Source organism: Rhinopithecus roxellana, chromosome 14 (assembly GCF_007565055.1).
Source record: "Rhinopithecus roxellana isolate Shanxi Qingling chromosome 14, ASM756505v1, whole genome shotgun sequence".
NCBI lineage: Eukaryota > Metazoa > Chordata > Mammalia > Primates > Cercopithecidae > Rhinopithecus > Rhinopithecus roxellana.
Genome location: NC_044562.1, coordinates 122678478 through 122699024, shown reverse-complemented (window position 1 = coordinate 122699024; position 20547 = coordinate 122678478). Strand labels below are relative to the sequence as shown.

At 38.1% G+C, this 20547-nt stretch overlaps 1 protein-coding gene across 1 annotated transcript in view; it reads left to right on the top strand.

Moving 5' to 3' along the window:
- The window catches only part of THSD7B (thrombospondin type 1 domain containing 7B), a 496878-nt gene that overhangs the window by 219507 nt on the left and 256824 nt on the right, over window positions 1-20547 (top strand). The window lies entirely within an intron of this gene.

Here is a 20547-nt window from a genome sequence, read left to right as displayed (position 1 = left end):
GCCTGGTGCCCAGGCAGAAACCTGCCACAGGGGTGGAACCCTCATAGAGAACTTCCACTAGGGCAGTACAGAAGGAAAATGTGAGTTTGGAGCCCCTACACAGAGTCCCCAACAGGGTATTGCCTAGTGGAGCTGTGGGAAAGAGGCCATCACTCTCCAGACCTGAGAACTGTGTAGTCACCAGCAGCCTACATCCTGTGCCTGGAAAAGCCACAGGGTTGGAAAACTGTAGCCTGTGAGAGCAGCCACAGGGACTGCACCTTGCGAAGCCACAGGACAGAACTGCCCAAGGCTTTGGAAGCCCACTCCTTCCACCAGTGTGCCCTGAATGTGGTACATGGAGTCAAAGGATATTATTTTGGAGCTTTAAGATTTAATGGCTGCCCTGCTGTGTTTCATGTTTGGGTCTTGTAGCCCCTTTCTTTTGACCAATTTCTCCTTTTTGAAATGGAAATGGATACCTAATGCATGTACCACAATTGTATTTTGGGAATAAATAACTTGTTTTTGATCTCACAGGCTCATAGGTGGAAGGAAACCATTTCCAGATGAGACTTTGGACTTGGAACTTGGGACTTTTGAGTTAATACTGGAACAAATTAAGATGTGGGGGGACTATTATGAAGGCATGATTGTATTTTGAAATGTGAGAAGGACATGAGATTTGGGCAGCCAGGGATGGAATGATATGATTTGGACGTTTGTCCCCTCCAAATCTCTTGTTGAAGTTCCCTTTGATGATGAGTGAGTTATTTCATGTGAAATCTAATTTAAAAGCCTAGGACCACCCCCTCCTCACTCTCTTGCTTCTGCTCTCACCATATGACTGCCTATTCTCCCTTTGCCTTCCACCATGATTTTAAGTATCATGAGGCCCTCACCAGAAGCAGATGCTGGAGCCATGCTTGTACACCCTGCAGAACCATGAACCAATTAAACCTCTTTTCTTTATAAATGACGCAGCCTCAGGTATTCCTTTATAGTAATGCACATGGAGTAACACATATAAGGAAGCAAATAACAAGCTTCTAAAGGTAGAGATAGTTGTAATGTTTCTCCTACATTTCTTAAGGAAATGTCAAACAGCACTGGTGTTCCCATGATTTTTTTTTTTTTTTGAAAGATTAGTGTTCATTATCTGAGAACATGAATTGACAGATAACCATTCCTGCCAACAGTATCAAGTGTACCTTTGTAAACTGCCATCATAAAAAGTTTATTTCTGTCACTCTGTCAGCTCCCATTGGTAAGAAACTATGACTGTAAGCACAGCTTATAATTTTGCAAACAGGATCAATGCTGTTTTGATGCCTTAACCATTTGTCTAGTGAGTTTCAGGAATAACCTGGTGCTGTCCCAGAGTCCAGAGATGTTAGTGACAGCGAAAGTGTTGATTGAGAGTTATTTAGCGACCTGAAATTAGACACCTACTTTGTGACAGAACATGCATGGTGTTATTTCATTATCTTTCAGCATTACTGAAAGGTAGTTATCAGTACCTCCATTTCACAAATGAGAACTCTTAGACTCACAGTGGTTCAAGCAACATTTCAATATGTGACATATCTCGATCTGTCTCAGCTGTCACATATAAACTAGAGAGCAAATAAAGGAGATTCCTTCTTTTGATTTTGTAAAGCTGTTTAGCCAGGGTAGAGGACTGACTCCTACCCAGTGAAATACTGATATGCCTTATATGTGAAAGTATGCCACATCTGTAGCAATTCCGTGGTGGAGAGCCGCTGGGGCTATTCATATTTTTACTGCCTTGATGAATGGAATACTTTAAAAAATATAGAGAAGAGAGTGAAAATTGACTAAAAAGTTATCTGTAAATGGAAAAAAACACATAGAGAAGTCAGGCATGTGAGGATAGGTTAAAGGTGAGAAATAATGGGCGTGTTTTTATTGTAAGAAGAGAGGGATGAGGCAGCCATGGAAGTGGAAAACATGGAGTTAGGAAGGGAGAGACAGAGAAGGGCCAGAAAACTGTACTCAATGGAAGCTCATTCTTCTTCCCAGCCTTCCCGCCACTCAACTCAGGCTTCTAACTTTGGCTCCAAGACTGGTGTCATAGCTTTGCTTGCATTATTCCCTTGATATTTCATGTCATCTGATAATTGTGTCCTTTTGCCTTTGGTCAGGTGCCAAAGATTGTGCCAAATATTTTATATCTAGTCACTTTCCATTTGACGGAAAGGATGAAAGAAGTAATAACAGATTTTTGGAATGGAAATGATCTCTTCTGGGAACCTCTGGCAATATTATTAAGCTAAGACTTCCCCACATCTTTAGAGTAATATGAAGAAAGAAAAGAAGAGATATATTTCTATAGAAAATTTCCCCTTGAAACTGAAGGTCAGGGAAAATCAGCTGATGAAGTCCAAATGTTTATTTAAAAAAAAAGAAAACCTTTATTGAGATATAATATGCATTCCATAAAGAAATAATACCTAATTTGAATTTGCTTCCAAATCTGCCAGAGAGAGTTGATAAACGTGTTTAAAAAGTAGTTTGAGATTGCTGAACCTTTTCTCTAACCAGCGTGTGATCTTGGGTGATGTTACTGGGAAGACTGGTCTCCACTGATGTGTGAGTAAACTGGCTCCCTGTGTGGAGCCTGGAGCTTCCAGCAGAGACTATCCTTGTGGCTGTAAGCCGGGGAACTTTGTCCTCACCCTCTGAAAATGTATATTTTCCAAAGAAACTTGTTTATCACTTGAGAAGCCTCTCATGGATTTCCAATTTGGGGCATGTGAATTTTTCCTACCAATGATACTTTATTTTCTGTTTTCCATTCAAAATCCGCTCCATTCCTGCTTAACCGAAAAATCGAGTCTCTGATTTAAAATGTCCAGGAAGTCTTCACTGCCCAAGTAACTTCTGTCATTCCTCCATTTACCAAGCATTTGTCATTTTGAGCACCATCCTAGGTGATAAGGATACAGGAGTGAATCAGAAAAACAATGTCCCTGTTCCCCAAAAGTTTACATTTTACCAGGGCTAGAGAAAAAATGAGTAGATAAATAGGGTAAATCCAGACAGCAGTCAATGATACAAAGAAATGAAAGCAGGGTATTAGTGTAAGGATGGTTGGTGGGGTTAATATAAATGGATGGTCAGGAGAAAATCTCTAGGAGCAGATGGACATTCTCATTGAGACTGGAGTCCCACAGAGGAGTCAGTCTTGTGAGAATTTGTTAGATGGGTATTCCAAGTAGAAGGCACAGCAAATGCCAAGCCAGAAGGAGAGAGGTACGAGCTTGGTGTACAATATGGTTTGGATATTTTGTTCCCTTCAAATCTCATGTTGAAATGTGATCCCCAGTGTTGGCAGAGGCCCTAGTGGGAAGTATTTGGGTCATGGGGGCAGATGCCTCATGAACGGCTTGGTGCTGTCCTTGCGGTAATGAGTGAATTCTCACTCTGAGTTCACGTGAGATCTGGTTGTTTAAAAGAGCCTGGTGCCTTCTCCTTCTCTCTCGCTTGTTTTATCTCTCTTACTATGTGATACACTGGCTCCCCCTTTGCCTTTTGCCCTGACTGTAAGCTTCCTGAGGCCTCAGCAGAAGTTGAGCAGATGCTGGCACCAGGCTTGTATAGCTTGCAGAAGCATGAGCCAAAGAAAGAAACCTAATTTCTTTATAAATTATCCAGCCTCAGGTATTCCTTCATAGCAACACAAAACTAACACAGTATGTTCCAAAAACTAAAGCCCTGTTCGTGGGGCTGTACTTCAGGAAGAGAGAGAGTGACCCGAGATGAGGTCAGAGAGGCTGGAACCCGTGGAAGGGAATTTGAATTTATTCCACATGCGGTGGGCAGCCAGCTGGGAGAGAGGTAGGGATATGATCTATTTATATTTAATTCAGTTTATTCTAAGTGCTTGGTTTAAAATCTAGGTCTCATGGGAGGAAGCTAGGAGATCATTTGGAGGTGATAATGATAGTGGCTAGTACTGGGATCATATAGCGTTCTAATGGTTTCACACATGTTAATTCTTAACTTGATGCTTTCTTTATTCTGTGTATCTGTCCTGTCTTCTGCTTTTTCTTTTTTTAAAAGTAGTCCTCATTGAATTGGCTAACCTAAAGTGATGATGGCTTTAAATTGTTGATTAGAAATGTTCTTAGAGAAAATATAATGCAATCTTCTCATTTAAGAACTGAGGCAACCAAGGTCAAGAGGGAAATCAACAACATTTCTGAGTTTATACATGTAATTAATGGCAGAGCCCAGAGCAGAACTTAGAACTCTCATTGATTGCATTTTCCACTAATGTACTGCCTGGTTTATATTCTCATACGTTATACTCATTTTTGTGTTCAGTAATGTGAGGGGCAGATATCCTTTCAGATAGATTGGTCTTTCGGCAGAGATGCCTGAGCTAATAGAACAAGCTGGTGGAGTAGATCATTGTGTCAGTCCAAGGTGATCAAGATGCCTGAGCAAGAGTGGCTGAGAGTCAGGAAATCGACAGGACTTTAAAAGGTCAGAGTGATGAAGACAGCAGATGGACAGAACTGTGGGGGGGGGACATGCCAGGCAGGGAGCAGATGAACCTGAGACTGTCTGAGGGCATTGCAGGACATGCAGCAGATGGGCTGCGCTGGAATGTGGGGCGAGAAACACTGTCATTGACACTAATTATTCGTGATGGAGGTGCTTTGCAAAACATGGGGGAAAATGGCCTTATTTCATAGGACATTTACTGTAATGGCAGACAAGTTCACAACAGCTTTCTACATTCAATACACTAGATTGAGGAACCAGGGAAATATTTGCAGTTTGCTCTTCCCCTTCTCTAATACCTTGTTTGAGATGGAGATACTGATTAGGACACGCCACAGTGCCTGGCCAATGGTATTTCTTCCGAGTACTGAGCATTTTCACAAATTAAAATTCCCTTTAAGAAGTAAAATATTCAGAGGTAAAATGATGTATAACAAAGCAGATGAGGTGGTTTTGTATCACAGATTAGCAGGTAAATCAGAAGAATGAGATGTGGAAAAGACATCAAAACTGTCACATCATCTCTGCTGGCACAGGTGAATACCTGTCCTCCCCAGAACAGAAGAAAGAAAGATGGTTATATGTTAAATAAAAAGGACCTGGACAAATGAGGTTCAATAGAAAGGCTGTACATTTTGCCTCATCATAAAGTGCTAGGCATAAAATTTAGCATTTCAAAACTCAAGAGATTTTTCAGCAGTAATTATGTGTCATACACAGTGCTGGGTTTTGGTGACACAAAGCAGAGGAAGTCAGGAACCCAAAGCTCAAAGAGCTCACCATTTAGTCAGACCACATGCAAGATGATTCTAACATAACTGCTATTGTGGAGGGAGGTAAAAAGTGTTTTGGTCACATGAAGGATACACTTCTATGATAGTAGAGTAAGAAATTAAATAAAAATATTAAAGTCAACCATGTTCTACAGAAAGGTATATTGGCTAAATGATATATTTGGAATAAAAGAGAGCGAGAGAGAGAGAGTTTCTCTTTTGATTACCTTTTTTTTTTTTTTTTTTTTTTTGGTCATGAATATACCTGGGTGTGCAGTGGAGAGGGGCACATCTTCTCTCCTGGCTTCTGAAGCTGTATCACTTGGGTTCCAGAGTAGCAGAATACTAAATGCCAGCTGAGTGGTTTCCAGTGCATCTGAGTAGCTGGAGAGTTGGGTAAATTGAATGTAGTGCATCATTTGTTTGTACGCTTTTTCATATGCTGTGTATTTATAAGGCAGCAGGAATTAAGGATTCTTGTTAGCCTTATTGTTTGCATTCTGTCCTCATAGCCAGTTCTTTCATCCCATTAATTTTTCTTCTGCTTCACTTCTTTTCTTCAAATTCTGCTATTTCCTTGCCACTGCCCCAAGGCCAAATTAAATTTGTCAAGAGTATTTTGTCATTCAGGTTCATAAACTTTGAATGCCAAACTGCAACTGTTTGGTTTTCACAATTTTCAGAAGCTTGTCTGGCTCTAAAATGGGATTTCTTATTTGGCTTCTGCCTTCTCCATTAGTCACTTTACCGTAATAAAAATTACAGAGTCCCCTTCAGCAGTCACATAAGCTACAATGTCACGTTCGTGAAAACAAATTAAAATTTTATCCTCATTGTCTCTCTTGCCCAACACACCAATATATAATTTTATTCCAGACTTGGAAAAAATAATTTAGTTGATTGATATAGCAATAAAGAGGCATTTCAGATCGACCAAGATAAAAAGCCTGACTAAACTGTCTTTGTTTCACGATAATCTTTCTTCTGAAGTTACCAAGACCTTAATTAAATGACTCAAGTATGGTACATAAAATTTGTTCTCTTAGCGGAACTTGTACTGATTGAAGGCTGTAACTGATTTGATAGAGCTTCTGTCTTAAAGTGTCATTTTGGTTTTGTGGAAACCATGGGAGCCAATTTAGATGATTGTTTCTTGGTAGCTCTTGCTATTCCAGAGGTATATATGTCTTCTTGTGGGTTCTCCCAGCAACTGACCTGAGGACCACACTTGAGTTCAAGGAGTCTACTTGGAAAGCTCAGGGAAAGCCTATAGGAAATGGAGAAGTGACATAGGAAAAAGAAAACAGCCAATAAACGGAGAACTATTAAGGCAGCACTACAGTGGGTGCCTAGAGCTTGGTTCTGAGGACAGACACGGGGAAGCAAGGCAACACTCACACTCGAGGCATGAAGGAGGTAGGACAATTGCACACCTAGTCACAAGACATTGGTTGAAAACTGCCCTATCCCTGGGGATGTTAATACCTTAGAACTTCTGGCTTGCCACACAGTAGCACGTCTTGGCAACTCACCTATTTATCATTCTAGGAAAAAATGACAGCTACCAGCAATTGTAAGTCAGCCTGATGCCAGCACACAGAATGGACCCAACACTATGCATGGGTCATCTGCAATGTGTGTTGAAACGTTTGCCCAACTTTAGATTAATCTGAAGAATAGAGAAAACAAAGTTAAACACTAAAAGCTTTACTCTCTTTTGTAGTTCCACCTGTTCCTCTCATCAGTAGTCTAATTAAGTGATGTTAGTTCCTTCATCTTTCTACTCATGCTCTTGCACTGGAGCAAATAGTCAAGTGGTGAGCAAAACGAAGGAAACAAAGCTACCTGAATGATTCATAAACTGGAGAAACAGACCATGAAAAACCAAGGATTGTCAGTACTGGCCTTTGCAACCAAGAAGGTGCTTTAGATGTTTCCAATGTATATCAGAACAAATCATTGAGTGCTTGTATCATGGTCATCGTTAATGTCACCCATTTCTTAGGCATCTCCATTTGGATATGACACTTTCAGACAGTATAAAAAGCAAGGCAAACCAGTGTTCTCCTTTCCTCCTGGAATCTAAAATCAGAAACGGATACCAAAATGGATAGCGTAGTCCACAGTGCACAAAGTGAAATACCCATAAGGCCTATGAAGGTAAAGTGAATGAGGAAAGAAGCCAGGTGTAATAAGACAAATAGTAAGTGGCATTTAGCCTCGTAGTCAAGAATCTGATAGCAAGTGGTAGAGCCTTCAGTATAACGGAGAGCTTGAGCTTTGTCTAAAGTAAAAACGTAACCATATAGGGATGCGCACCCAGTACACAGTACACACATAGATGTTCACGTGACATCGCCAAAAGCTTTAAATGAGAAGATAATGTGTACACATTTAAAATACTCTGTGGCCCAGATCTGTTCAGGTGAAAAACAACAACAACAACAACAACAACACATTTGCCAACCAACTACAACATACAGGTCAATGTGGCTGGAGGCCTCTGAGACAGGGAAATGTATGAATACCGGATGACCCATGGCCAAAGGTGGGGTCATGTATGTCTGTGTCTGTGTGCATGTGTGTGCATGAAAGACAGAAGGGGAGACAAAGAATCACCTGATGTGCTCACGATGAACATAAATATATATGTGCATTTATATTTGTGTCTATATGTTTATACATACATATATGGAAAACAATGAGCTAAGTATAGTTTCTGAGGTTATGGTTGGGGAGAGCAGCAGAGATAATTCTTTGAGACACTTTTGCTATTTTAATCATATTCTCACTTCAAGGTCACTCAGCCATTGCCACATCACAGATGACTTGCTTTTGTAAGACGAGATTGTTGCAGGAGGGATTTGCTTGGTGGATGGGTGAATTTGGAAAAAAGTACGTAATTGACTAGGGCTGGCATAAAATATATTTAAACTGCTCAGTTTGTAAGACAGAGAAAAGCATGAAAAAGTTTGTAAGGTCTTTGAATTGTAGCTTGAAAATGTAAGAAAGCCTGTATTGAGAATTCCTGGGTGCTGAGTCCTGAGATAGGTAGTTTGTGTATGTTATCTTATTTGATCCTTATAACAATCTTTTATGGTGTTAAGAAACCATTTTAGAGAAGGGAAAACACACTCCTTTACATGTATCTGTACAAGTTTAAACAACTTGTTCCACATTATATGAATATGAAGCATCAATACTAGCATTCAAATACAGATTACCCTCCTAAAAGTATGTATACAATGTAGACATAAACTTTTCTAAGCAGTGAAAATGACCTACGTTTTTCTAAAAGTAGGAAAATCAGCATTAATTTGCATTGCTGTGTGGTAATCCTGTTTGAAATGCAGGTTGAAAGAGTTGCTGGATGCTGGGATCTTCAGCTGGAGCATGTGCTTTCATGATGCCTGAGCTAGCCTGACTCTGCAGTAGTCCTATCCCATGTGTCTTCTGTAGTCTTTCTAAAAGTGGAGCCCAATTTCAGAGTAAGGTGTTAATCCATCAACAAACATCTCTTGTGATTCGAAGCTGGCATCTGGAGTAGAGTAGGGTAGAAGGATCAATCCTACCCAACCCAGGACTCTATGACTAAGAATGAATGTCTCAGAGCAAACTCTGGTGGGGGCTGTGACCAGAAGGTGGGAGTTGATGTATGCCAGTGGATGGTAAATATGATCTACACCCAAAGCAGGGAAAACTGGGATGGCGTGGAGGGAGCTGGGATAAGGAGATGGGAAGATTGGCAGAAGGGAAGCCTAGAATCACAGAGACTCATAGACCAGCAAACCTGCATCTCTGGAATACAGAGGCAGTAACAACACTTTTCACTTCTTGCTTCTCCAAGATCAAACTCTTCTTCCTGCTTATATTTCTATTCTGTTGTCATAATTTTCCCAATAAATGCCTAGTTTTAATTTGAACTAGTCTGGGTAGTAAAAAGAACTAAATTGTTCTTTTCCATGAAATAGAATGACCCCATCTAAGGGGACATTTTTTGGGGAAGTGTGATGTGAATCGATATCAAAGGCATAATGATTCCCTTATTTGGACAAAGAAGAATAAGATGGGTCAGTAATTACTTCTCATGACTTCATCAACTTCAGGAGACAAAAATCTCACCCAGACCTCAACCTAACAAGGAGGTGGTTGTTACCTGCCTTTGTTCTTGTCATTTTAGAATTAAATGAGAAAAGCTTGTTGAAGGTAGAATTTTAATGCCATATGGAAGTGTATTTCTCTGGGTTATTCATTTTTAATGCTAGGCTTTATTTATAGGTGGGTGTAATGAGGACAGGGTATATGTCATTACTGAGTTCAGAGTTAATAACAGTATATTCTGCAGTAGATTCTGTCAGCTCTCACTTCTTGATCCACTTGATTTTTCTCCCAAAGGTTTTAAAGAATCATCTTTACTTTTTGCTTCATGTCACATAACATTTTGTGTCTTTGAAGAGCAACATATAATTTAAAGACGTAATAGTGTTACTTGCAGTTATGCTGATTTTTATGTCTTAATCCTGTGTGTGTTAACACCTCTGCGGAGATGCTACTGTAGCAGTAATTTCTATTTTCCTTCATCTGTCTGTGTGCACTAAGCTAGCAGACTGGATGAAGGTACTCCACGACTTAATAACTAATTGGAAAAGACATGGAAACCTATTTTAATTTACCAACAAATAAGTCAGACTGTTTTTTCCTCTCTCTATCCGTCCTTCCCTCCCTCCCTTCCTTCCTTCCTTCCTTCCTTCCTTCCTTCCTTCCTTCCTTCCTTCCTTCCTTCCTTCCTTCCTTCCTTCCTTCCTTCCTTCCTTCCTTCCTTCTTCATTTTTTCTTTCTTTCTTTTTTTTTTTTTCAGACAAGGTCTTACTCTGTCACCTTGGCTGGAGTGCCATAACGCAATTACAGCTCATTGCAAGCTAAAACCCCCAGGCTCAGCCAATCCTACCTTCTCAGCCTCTGGAGTAGATGACACTACAGGCATGCACCACTGTGCCTGGCTAATTAAAATAAAATTATTTGTAGAGATGCTGTCTTTCTTATGTTGTCCAGGCTAGTCTTGAACTCCTGGGCTCGAGCAATCCACCTGCCTAGGCCTCCCAAAATGGTGGAATTACAGGCTTGAGTCAGTGCATCCAGCCAGACTTTGTTTTTAACGTATGATTTAGAAACACACTAGAAACAGAAATTGGTGCTTTTAATACAATAATTTAATTATTATTCAATCAATATTCATTGGGTACCCTTGGAAACAGCATGTTGGATGCCAAAACAAATATTTCTAGCAAATGCATAGAAATATAAATAAATGATTGAGAGAGCTGTCCTTTAATTTTACTAATGAAATATTGCACTCTCTCTGATGTTGGACTAAATGGAAAACACTTATAAACTGCTGTGGAGTACAGTGATTGGAGAGTGGGTTATCTTTATTGAATGCATTTTCAAAGCAGTAATGGATATTATTTTTTCTTAAATATATATTGCCAAAAATCTAGAACACTATTTTGTCTACTCTTTATCCTTGGAAATACAGTGTAATAATGTAATTGATACCTCTTTGGATCCTGGATTTTCTTACATTACCACCAAATTAGTCCCAGTAACATGAAGGATTATTATAAAGTTGAGGAATAAAATACATTGTGCTGACTCTGTATCAAGCTGAAAATATTCCCTGGTATAGGAAACCACTCCTCTTTTCTTTCTCCCCTTTGTTTCCTTTAATCTACTCCTTGCCCTCCTTTTTCTTCCCTTTCATCTTTAGTTGAAATCCTACTTAAAATGAACTTGTTTCATTGACGTTTACTTTATTCTTCTAAAATTAGAGTGCAAAATAAGACAACATCTATGTGCTGGGGAGATTAGTTTCATTGGGGATTAAAGAATAAAATATTTTAAACAGGTTTTGTGCTTGATTTTGTATGGATACTGTCATATCCTAGAAAGGATGCAGATAGTATTTTTAAACTAGTGCACTAAATGGGTGTGTTTCTTTTTAGATTATCTTCCTCTATTGATGTTCAACTTCATTCATATTGGAAAGTGGAAAGCAGGAGCATAAGTGCCGCCAGAAGTGGGAAGAAGATGTGATAAAGCCCTTAGGCTTCTGAGAGCAGAAGCATAGAGGTTCTGAGGAAACTCAGGTGGTAAAAGCAAGCTGTCTGATTCTTGTGTCCTAGTTTCCTCCCTCCAGTTATTGCAAAGTGAAAACAAATGCCTAGTCATAGAGAGGGAATGAGTTAATGACTCCTTGCCTAGTCTGGTTGATTTACATCATGGAAGTGATTCAGAGGGCATCTTGTGACCTTCTGGAGGTACAGAAGGAAACTGAGCTCAAAGCTTGGGACCCTACACACAGGCCTTAAGGAGCTCAGCTTAAGCCAGTCAAGCGGGAGGACATGGCTAAGACACAAAGGGTTCCTCATGCTACCAAGGGCAAAGGCAAGAGTGAGCAAGGGAAGATAACCTGGCCTAGACTAAGAGAAAAAGCCCAGAATTCGGTAGTCACACTGTAGCAGACAACTGAGCAAGGTGCTTGGGACAGGATTAGACCAGCTGGAGACACTGACCACAGACCCACTGAAAAAATCTGAGACCTCACTCAACGCCATGGCCCCATCCAAGCTTTTTGCTACTCTTAGGATGCCATTCTGGGGAGAGGAAGCATTGGGAACCTTGAAAGCCTATAATTTGTCCTTAAAAGGAAGAGGTTACCTCTTAAAGTATTCCTGTAAATAGAAAGAGATTAAATTAAGGCCAAAGAAAAAAGAAAAGATAAGACTCCTTTATTAGCAAATTTAAGTTTTTTTCCCCCTTGGTTTTCACTAGGTAGAAATATGCATTTCTGGCCATTTTAGTGCAACATGTACAAATTTCAACCCACTACTCACACTTAAATGGGTAAGGATGGCTGCTGTTTTGCTCCTTATCTCATCTGTGGGAGGAAGGGAGAGGGCACTCCTAATGGCAGAGGCTGGACGATCTTTATAAAGTTTTACTGAGGAATTAGACTTTTAGTATGAAGCATCGCAGCATCAAGTTATGTGGCATATTGGACTTCACAAGCACCCTTTTGAAAATGACAGACGGTATTTGCTAGCCGTAGAATGGAGAATGTCCTCTTAGATGTGCATAGTTGTTTTCTTTCATTTCATACTTAGATCACACAAGAATACTGCTGCTGGTGGTTTCTTTCTGGATAATAGGAACTTCAGATATCAGGTTCTCAAGTGTGGAGTCTAAAGTTGTTTCAAGAGGCAGAAACATAAGCTTGAGAAGTTTAAAAACATACTTGGTGATTGGGGAGATAAATAATTAGTGGCATGCTTTTTATCATCTGCTGTTTTATGCTCCTTGAATACCCAACACACACACACACACACACACACACACACACACACACACACACACACACACCATCTTTCTTTTTATTCAAGTCTTAAGCATGAGCGAAGATCTTGTTCAAGTTTCACCTCCTTGTTGAAGTCTTAGCCATTCAGTCCCTCTCTTCCTTCCTTTCAACATCTATTTTATGTATTCCTTATTTAAGGACTTAATTGTATTTTGCCTACACAGTTCTCAACAGTTTTATGAGAGATTAATGTTTCCTCAGAAAAGATTATACACCCCAAGTAGATAGTAACCATGGTTTTTGATCTTACCCTACTTTTCTGGCACAAAAGAGATAACTAATACTTGCTAACTGCAATGAAAGCCATACAGCTACCCCTAATAAACAGCCAATACTTTTAGAAATTCCTGGTGAATCCTTTTATCTACCTTTGCTAGGTCATAGATTCCTTCATGTTTAGTAAAAGGCAGAATGTGATGAACCTGTGTGTTGACTGAAAAAGAAGGAAAGTTGAAAGGTTTTAGGTAAAAGTAATGTAGGGTGATAGATTTAAATTAGAGATCTTGTTATTTTTTTTCAAGCATGATACTGATTTTGATTTATCCCTTTTGTGTGTCAATATGAACTGGCTGAACTGACCCTCGAAATTTTTAAAAATTATGGCAGCAGGTAAGGGATTAATAATTTACCACATCTAAAAGTCTGTGTGCCTATCCTCCTAGCATATGATTTTGGCATCTGTCTCACCAGCAAACTGCTATAAATCTGCAGCATTGTGAGGAGAAACTCACAATATTTAAGAAATATGAACACACTGTTTAGATTACATTTTTCAAATATTGCACCTCCCCGTTAATGTCTGACTAAAGCCCAGCTGGAAAGTAATTTTGGTATAGTGGAAGTTGTAAGCCACTTTATATTTTTCAAGTTTTTGCTTCAAGGCTCAGTCAAGAGAATCCCTGCTGTGCTAACGTGTTCAATTTGGCGCATTTTGGAAATGGATGGAGAGCAGTTAGGGTTCCAAATTTAATTGTATGAAATATTCCAGGCATTTTAGGGTAGATTCCAATTCCAATGGAAGAATTTCATTAGGCAGTTCTACCTTAAGACAAATTACACTTCCTATCTTTTCATAAATTCCAGCAGGAATGTATAATGGAAGAGACTGGCTATCAGTTTGTCTCTGGCATGGGGAGGAGGGTTCATCATTTCATGAGGCTGAACAAACAAACACAGAGTTAAGATATAATTGACAAGAGAAGTTCAGTTGCTCTTATGCTCTGAAACTTACAGAGCAGCAATGTTTACTGAGTCCCTCCTGCTTCACTATTTTTCCCCTAGGTTGAGGAAACCCTGCTTAACTTTTCAAAATTTAAGGGGACTGAATTTTATGTAATCTAGAAATTGTAGATTTCCTATCACTCAGAATTTAACTGGGAAGCTGTGTTGACATCATAGAACCTACAGTGTCTTAAAGTCTTTTAATGCTTAATCTCATTAAAAGGTGACATAATTTAATATGCATCATAATTGTGATTGCATAAATATCTTTAGCATGAAGAAGGAAGACGGATACTATGGGGTTGATTATCAACACTGTTATTACGTTCTTAGTGTACTCTTGAAACCATTTGGTAATGCACCCATAATTTATTTTTATTGTATATTTTGGAAGCATTGTTATAGGTTAATTGGCTCTATATTTTACAAGTTTGCATCACTAATACTAATACAAATCTGTTTATATTGTTCTTTTGGGGATCTGATTGCATTAAGGAATGATTAGTCTTAATTAAGTTCTGTAGTCTATACTAATTACAATCAAATAAGACTTCACATAAAAGTGTGAAATTAAGCCAAAGTAAATGCATTTTTGATCATTAATTAGACAGCTACCAGGCATACCTTTGCAGATGTTTTTATTTTATTTTTTATTTTTAGTAACTAGAAGGAAGCCTCACCTACAAGGCATTGCATTTCAAAAGGATGCCTCTCATAGTTGTAACAGAAGCCATTTAGTTAATTATAAATTTGGGTAATGTTTGCTTGTTTTACTCTCATGAAAACTAAAGTGTCCTTAGCTGTTACTTATCCACCCTCCAGGTAGCAATACTATGTTGACATTACAGAATAAACATAAGAGGCTGAAGGTTTTAAGAGCATGTGTTCTTTTATATTGCCTCGTTTAACTTTTATGCATTGCAGTTTTTTTCATGTTTTACGCTTCCCTGATTTCTTTTTAATGCTGTAGATTCATTGGGACCATCCTGTGTGAGACGATAATGGTACTTCTATCTGTACTTCCCTGGTGTGGTGGTGACTGATGAGGAGTTTTCTTTGCCCTTAACATCTGCATTTTAATACTCCTGCATACAAGAAGCACTGAATTCTGTGTATAATGAAGAAACTATAAGCAGAATAAAATCACAATTTCTGGCCACGCACATCTTTTTCTGTCCTCTCATAGGAAGCACTAAATGATATTGTGCCTTCACAATATAACACAGCCTGGTTCTTGATGTAAGGAAGGGTTCAATAAGTGTTAGCTGAGATAATAATTATTATTAGGATTGCCTTGCATTTGGTACTTCTGGAAGTCCAATTTTAGACCAATTAATTGGTTTTGAGCTTAGGAGGAAAAAAGTTTTACATCAGAATTCTCTGACAGTTTTATTTCCTATTCTACGTTTATCCTGCTTGGAGGTGCTTCAAGTGTGGCAACTAAGCACTTACAGAAGCCAGACTTCCTGGTCTGATGCAGTGACCATGAAATGCCCATTTTGATGCAGTACTAAAGGCTCCCATTCAGAAATATGTTCCAATCTTTGGCCATTTATCTATGTTTAGCTTCAAACCATTTTTTCTAAACCATGTACTCATTCATTTTCTCACAACCAGTCACTTTCCTCCTCTATTTATCAACCCAAGAGCTGTTTTTCTACTTTTCTGACTTTTAATTGCATTTCACTTTCTTTGTTCTTTTTTGTTCAAATTTTTTTTCTTTTTTTCTTGTAAAAATACTTTTGCTTACTCTTCAGAAAGTGTATTCATCATTTTATTCCTGTGTATTTTCCTTTTTTCCGCTGAGCTATTGATCTCCAAGACCCTATTCTCTTTTCTATCTCATTACTCTTATTTCTCTCTGAGTCTGTATTCCAGCAAGAAGGTGTGACTTTTACCTTCCACATATGACTGTTTTCTTTCTAGCTCTGGGGTTTGTACACGATTTTTGCATTGCCTAATATTCCTCTTAGACAGTTTGTCAATAATCTATTCATCTCCCCTCCTTGAAGTTCCACCTCAGAATTATTTTCTTTCAAGAATCTTTTACATCTAGAGTATGGGGTATATCTCCTCATCGGTGCTCCTCTAAAATCATAGACTACTCTAAGTACCACTGGGATCATATAGTAAACCTCCTCGTGTTACACATGAGAAAATAGATCCAGACGGGGTCACCCTAGTTGCCCAAGATTACGAGATCCTTCAGGAGCAGAATAGGGGACTAGGAACTGGGTGATTCCAAACCCCATGCTGTTTCCCTTGTACCTAGCACTCCAAAGTAGATTTCCCCTTTGGTATCTTACGAGTTTTTAAAAACTTCCTTCATGTAAGAGGCTCTTTTCCCCCTCAGTTATTTTATGAAATTTTAGAAGACAGAGGTCACACCTCTTTGCTTTTATTCTCTGTTTTCTATCATCCTCCATAACATCTAACACAAATTGGATTCTTAACAGGGGTTCACTAACTGTTGTTAAATATCCTTGTGCATATTTCTCTAGCATTTGAATTTTCTGTGTCTTGTCTTAGCCTGTAAGTATATCACTGTTTCCCTTTTTCCCCTTTTTTTGCCTTATCTTTTCCTACTTCTCATTACTTTAAAAATTATATTTCCCCATATCATATTAATTCTCCATTTGATGCACAGATTTTTTTCTTATACTTCTCATACCAACTAGATTTCAGTTAAAGATAGATGATAAAATGAGATAAATTGGTGGGACGCTAAAACCAATACCAGGAGGATCAGTGATTGTTGGAGTCACTGAGCATTTTATGGTGTCTGAATAAATTAACCCTGCATATACTAACTCAAGTCTTTTATCCAGTTGGCTGCAGTTACCTCATGAATTTTCCAAATGTTTGACACGTCTCTGGGGAGTCTCTTTATTTGGTTTGTAAGTCAGGTAATAAGAGTATGATGACCTACCTCATGAGAAGAGTTGAACGAGAGGCTGTGTTCTTGTGCTGATGGAATGGGAAAGCCACACATGGCTTTTAAAAAATGTGTGGCATACAAAACTCAGAGGCATATTTTGATTGTTTCAGAGACCTGCTCCTTTACAACAGTCTTGAAAGGAGGTTGAAAGCTTTGCTAAGGAAAAGAGAAAGAGCATTCCAAGAACAAAAAAAGGTGTGATTAACTGCTCAGAGGGAGAGAGGAAGCAGGTTACTGTATTTTTTCTGCCTTCAATAGAAAGTAGAGATAGGATTATAGAGATAAGAGGAGTGTAGGAGTGTAACAATAGAAGAGTTGCTCAAATATTTGAAGTCAGTGACCAGAAATCTCTCATTTGAAATAAAGAGGAAATACATGGCATGGCAGTATTGTGAAATATAATGTAAGATTATTACATTTCATGAAATGATCCCGAGATGCAAAATCATTGCATGAGATGCAAAATCATTCAGAGAAATGGTCTCTTCTGTTGTAGCACTGGAAAGATTCTGACTTCATTTGGATCTCTTTACAGCAGCTTCTGCAGAAGTCATTTTCCTAGCCAAGACTCCTTATAAGCATCTATTTACTGTGTACCTATCTGTGTTAGGCCTCTCCATGCATTTGCCAGCTCTTCAGTCATCACAGCTAATCCTTAGGTGAAAGGTATCAGTTCCAACTTACAGGTAAAGGAAAAAGAGTCACAAAGCATTGAAGTAAGTAATGAGCCCATAATTAAGCAATAAATGTGGTATATCCAGGATTCAAACCTGACATTTATCAGACTTTATAGCCTTTTATTTTTTCTATACTATGTTACTTTTTGGTGCTAAAAATATTATATAGATTTTGTGGATTTTAATCACAAAACCCAAACCTATCTTTTCTCTTCCATTGATGCCTAAGAAGTGCCCTCCACCCTCCCCTGTTGCTTCCTAAAGGAAATGAGCCTTAAGCTGCAATTCTAATGTTGCCTTAGTGTCTTATTGTGAAAAGATAGAAAAAGTATCTGAGAAAATCAACATTAATTGATACTTGTCTATGAAATTATTTTCTTCGTCAGCCAAAAGAAAAAGTGGCATTATATAAGGGTATAAATATGGCATTCTGTAAAATGAGAAGTCTATGCATTTATACATTATAGATAGGGCTACTGACCTTCATCCACCTTCATCCTCCTTCCCATGACCCAGTGTGTGTGCACATGTACACACACACACAAACACAAACTTATTCCAGGGGAACCATTATAAGGTTACATGACTACAGCTATTCTTTTTACAAAATCACATTAATTCTTCTTATGGAAACAATTTTTTTTTTATTATACTTTAAGTTCTGGGGTACATGTGCATAACGTGCAGGTTTGTTACATATGTATATTTGTGCCATGTGGGTGTGCTGCACCCATCAACTCGTCAGCACCCATCAATTCATCATTTATATCATGTATAACTCTCCAATGCAATCCCTCCCCCCTCCCCCCTCCCCATGATATGCCCCAGTGTGTGATGTTCCCCTTCCCGAGTCCAAGTGATCTCATTGGAAACAAATTTTTATTACTTATGGGTTCATGGTTACCAGTGTCTTTCAATGTGCCTCCTATGATGGATTTTTTAAAAGGCAGTGAAATACAGAAATACAAATACATCTCACTGGAAAAACTGCTTATCTGACTCAGGTAATTTGTCTTTCAAGAAAATTATGGTCCTATACCGGACCTTCAAGAGATCTATTTTTAAACTCCCAATGACAGTCTGTATGTGTTTGGATAAATGTTATGATGTTGATACCATCTCCAATTCTGGTAAAATAATCAGATAGCTATTGGACATTTTATTGGACCCAAATATTCAACTAAAATATCTTGTTTTCTTGTGAGTATTTACTCTTAACAATCTGTGGTCTTCATTTTGTTCAATTTGTAGTCATTTGAAATATACTCATTAATTCACTGAGTTTTTATTATAAAGTATATTTTACCTTCCTTAGATCGCTTCTGTTCTAAATAGCTGTGAAGAGGCAAACTATTGTATTGCACTACTATTTATTTTGAAGTTGAATATCATATAAAAGTAACATTTACTCATGCATGAGTACATTTTGTAACTTTTCTTACATTTTGAAAAATAATTTTATAAAATAAACATAGTCTTATTAAATAAATGCTACTGCTCTGAAGATCCTAATGAAATATATATGCACTATGTAGCAGAAGAGAGTCTATTCTGCCGGTCCTGTAAAGCATTATTCGACATAAACCAGAAGAACTAAAATGTTGTCAGAGTTTTTCAATGAAAATGTGATTTCAGTGCTCAGCCAACTTTTTTTACCCATAATTTTCTTCTTGAGCCACCAAATGTTTACGAACAAGTCAGCTGGAGGAGTTGAAAGGTTCTGAAATCTGCCAAAGCATGTCAGTTGTTTTATGTTTAAATTCCCTAAAGAAAAGAAATGTAGGGTATAATACAGAAAATATCATCTGCTATCTTTTCTCCCCAGGGCACTAGCTCTGCTTTGCCATCAGTGAAATGGCCCATCCTTTACTTTGTTTGACTGGCACCTTGTGACTTTCACGTCAGTGGAGTTGTGAGATCTTTAATGTGTATAGCTCAGACTGTGTATGTTGGCATTACTGCAGGAAGAAATTGAGATATCTTAACAGAAGTGATTGTATACCTGTATTGTTGGCTACTCTGTCATAATTACTTCTGCAGTTGCCAAGTTTCGTGAATTTAAAGTTAGCCTATTAATTTGCCTTCTATTGTAGAGAAAAATCTAGGCTTTTCAATTATACAAAGAAAAGGAAGAAAAGCTTATTTTTTCTAAATTCTTTTGTGTGTATTACAAATAGCAGAATCGTGTTGTATTGTTAGCTGAAATTTCACCTTCTAAAGATTTCATTTCTGTCTCTGCCTTAAAATGAAATAAAAAATAATAAGTCATTGACTTAAATTACATAGTATTGGGTGTTACCGGATTGGAGGGAAAACTCATTTAACATTTTAGGTGTATATGTGCATATACGTATGTGTCTGTGTATCCCATATTTATATAAATTATGCTTATTATATCTTTTCAAATTATTAAGAAGAATACCCTCAACTAATGACAAGGCTGAATGGAAAACCATTTTCACACCTTTAAATACTAAAGCAATAAGAACTACCTCAAAAAATTTGTGACCTGTTTTAATAAATACATATAGGTTGTATATGAAAAGCATATACATTTGACTGTGACATGGCCTCAAATTTATGTACAGGAGATTAAAGGACTCATCTGATAATCCTCATTCTACTGGTTTGTTTGACAAGTCTGTTCTATTCTGCCTGTTCACACTCCATTATCAATGCAGAGAATAAATGCCACCAACCCCCCCAGTTTCTTTTAGAAATAAGCAAGATATAGCTAAATAACTAAATATTTAGCTCAGCCCAAGTTAACACTGCAACACATTTGAATTAATTGAATATCGTATATCTCATTTCCTATTTGTTAAACGTTTTACACTTGACGAAGTGCTTTCATATGAAAATGCTCTCCATGCTAAGGGGCACATTTTACATTTTCTCGATATTTTCTATAGCCATACAGTTTCAAAAGATTTCTCATTATTTCATGGATTTGAATATTTTTGAATCAGCACTCATGTTGGACACTACGAAACTGTGAGGTCAAAAACTGAC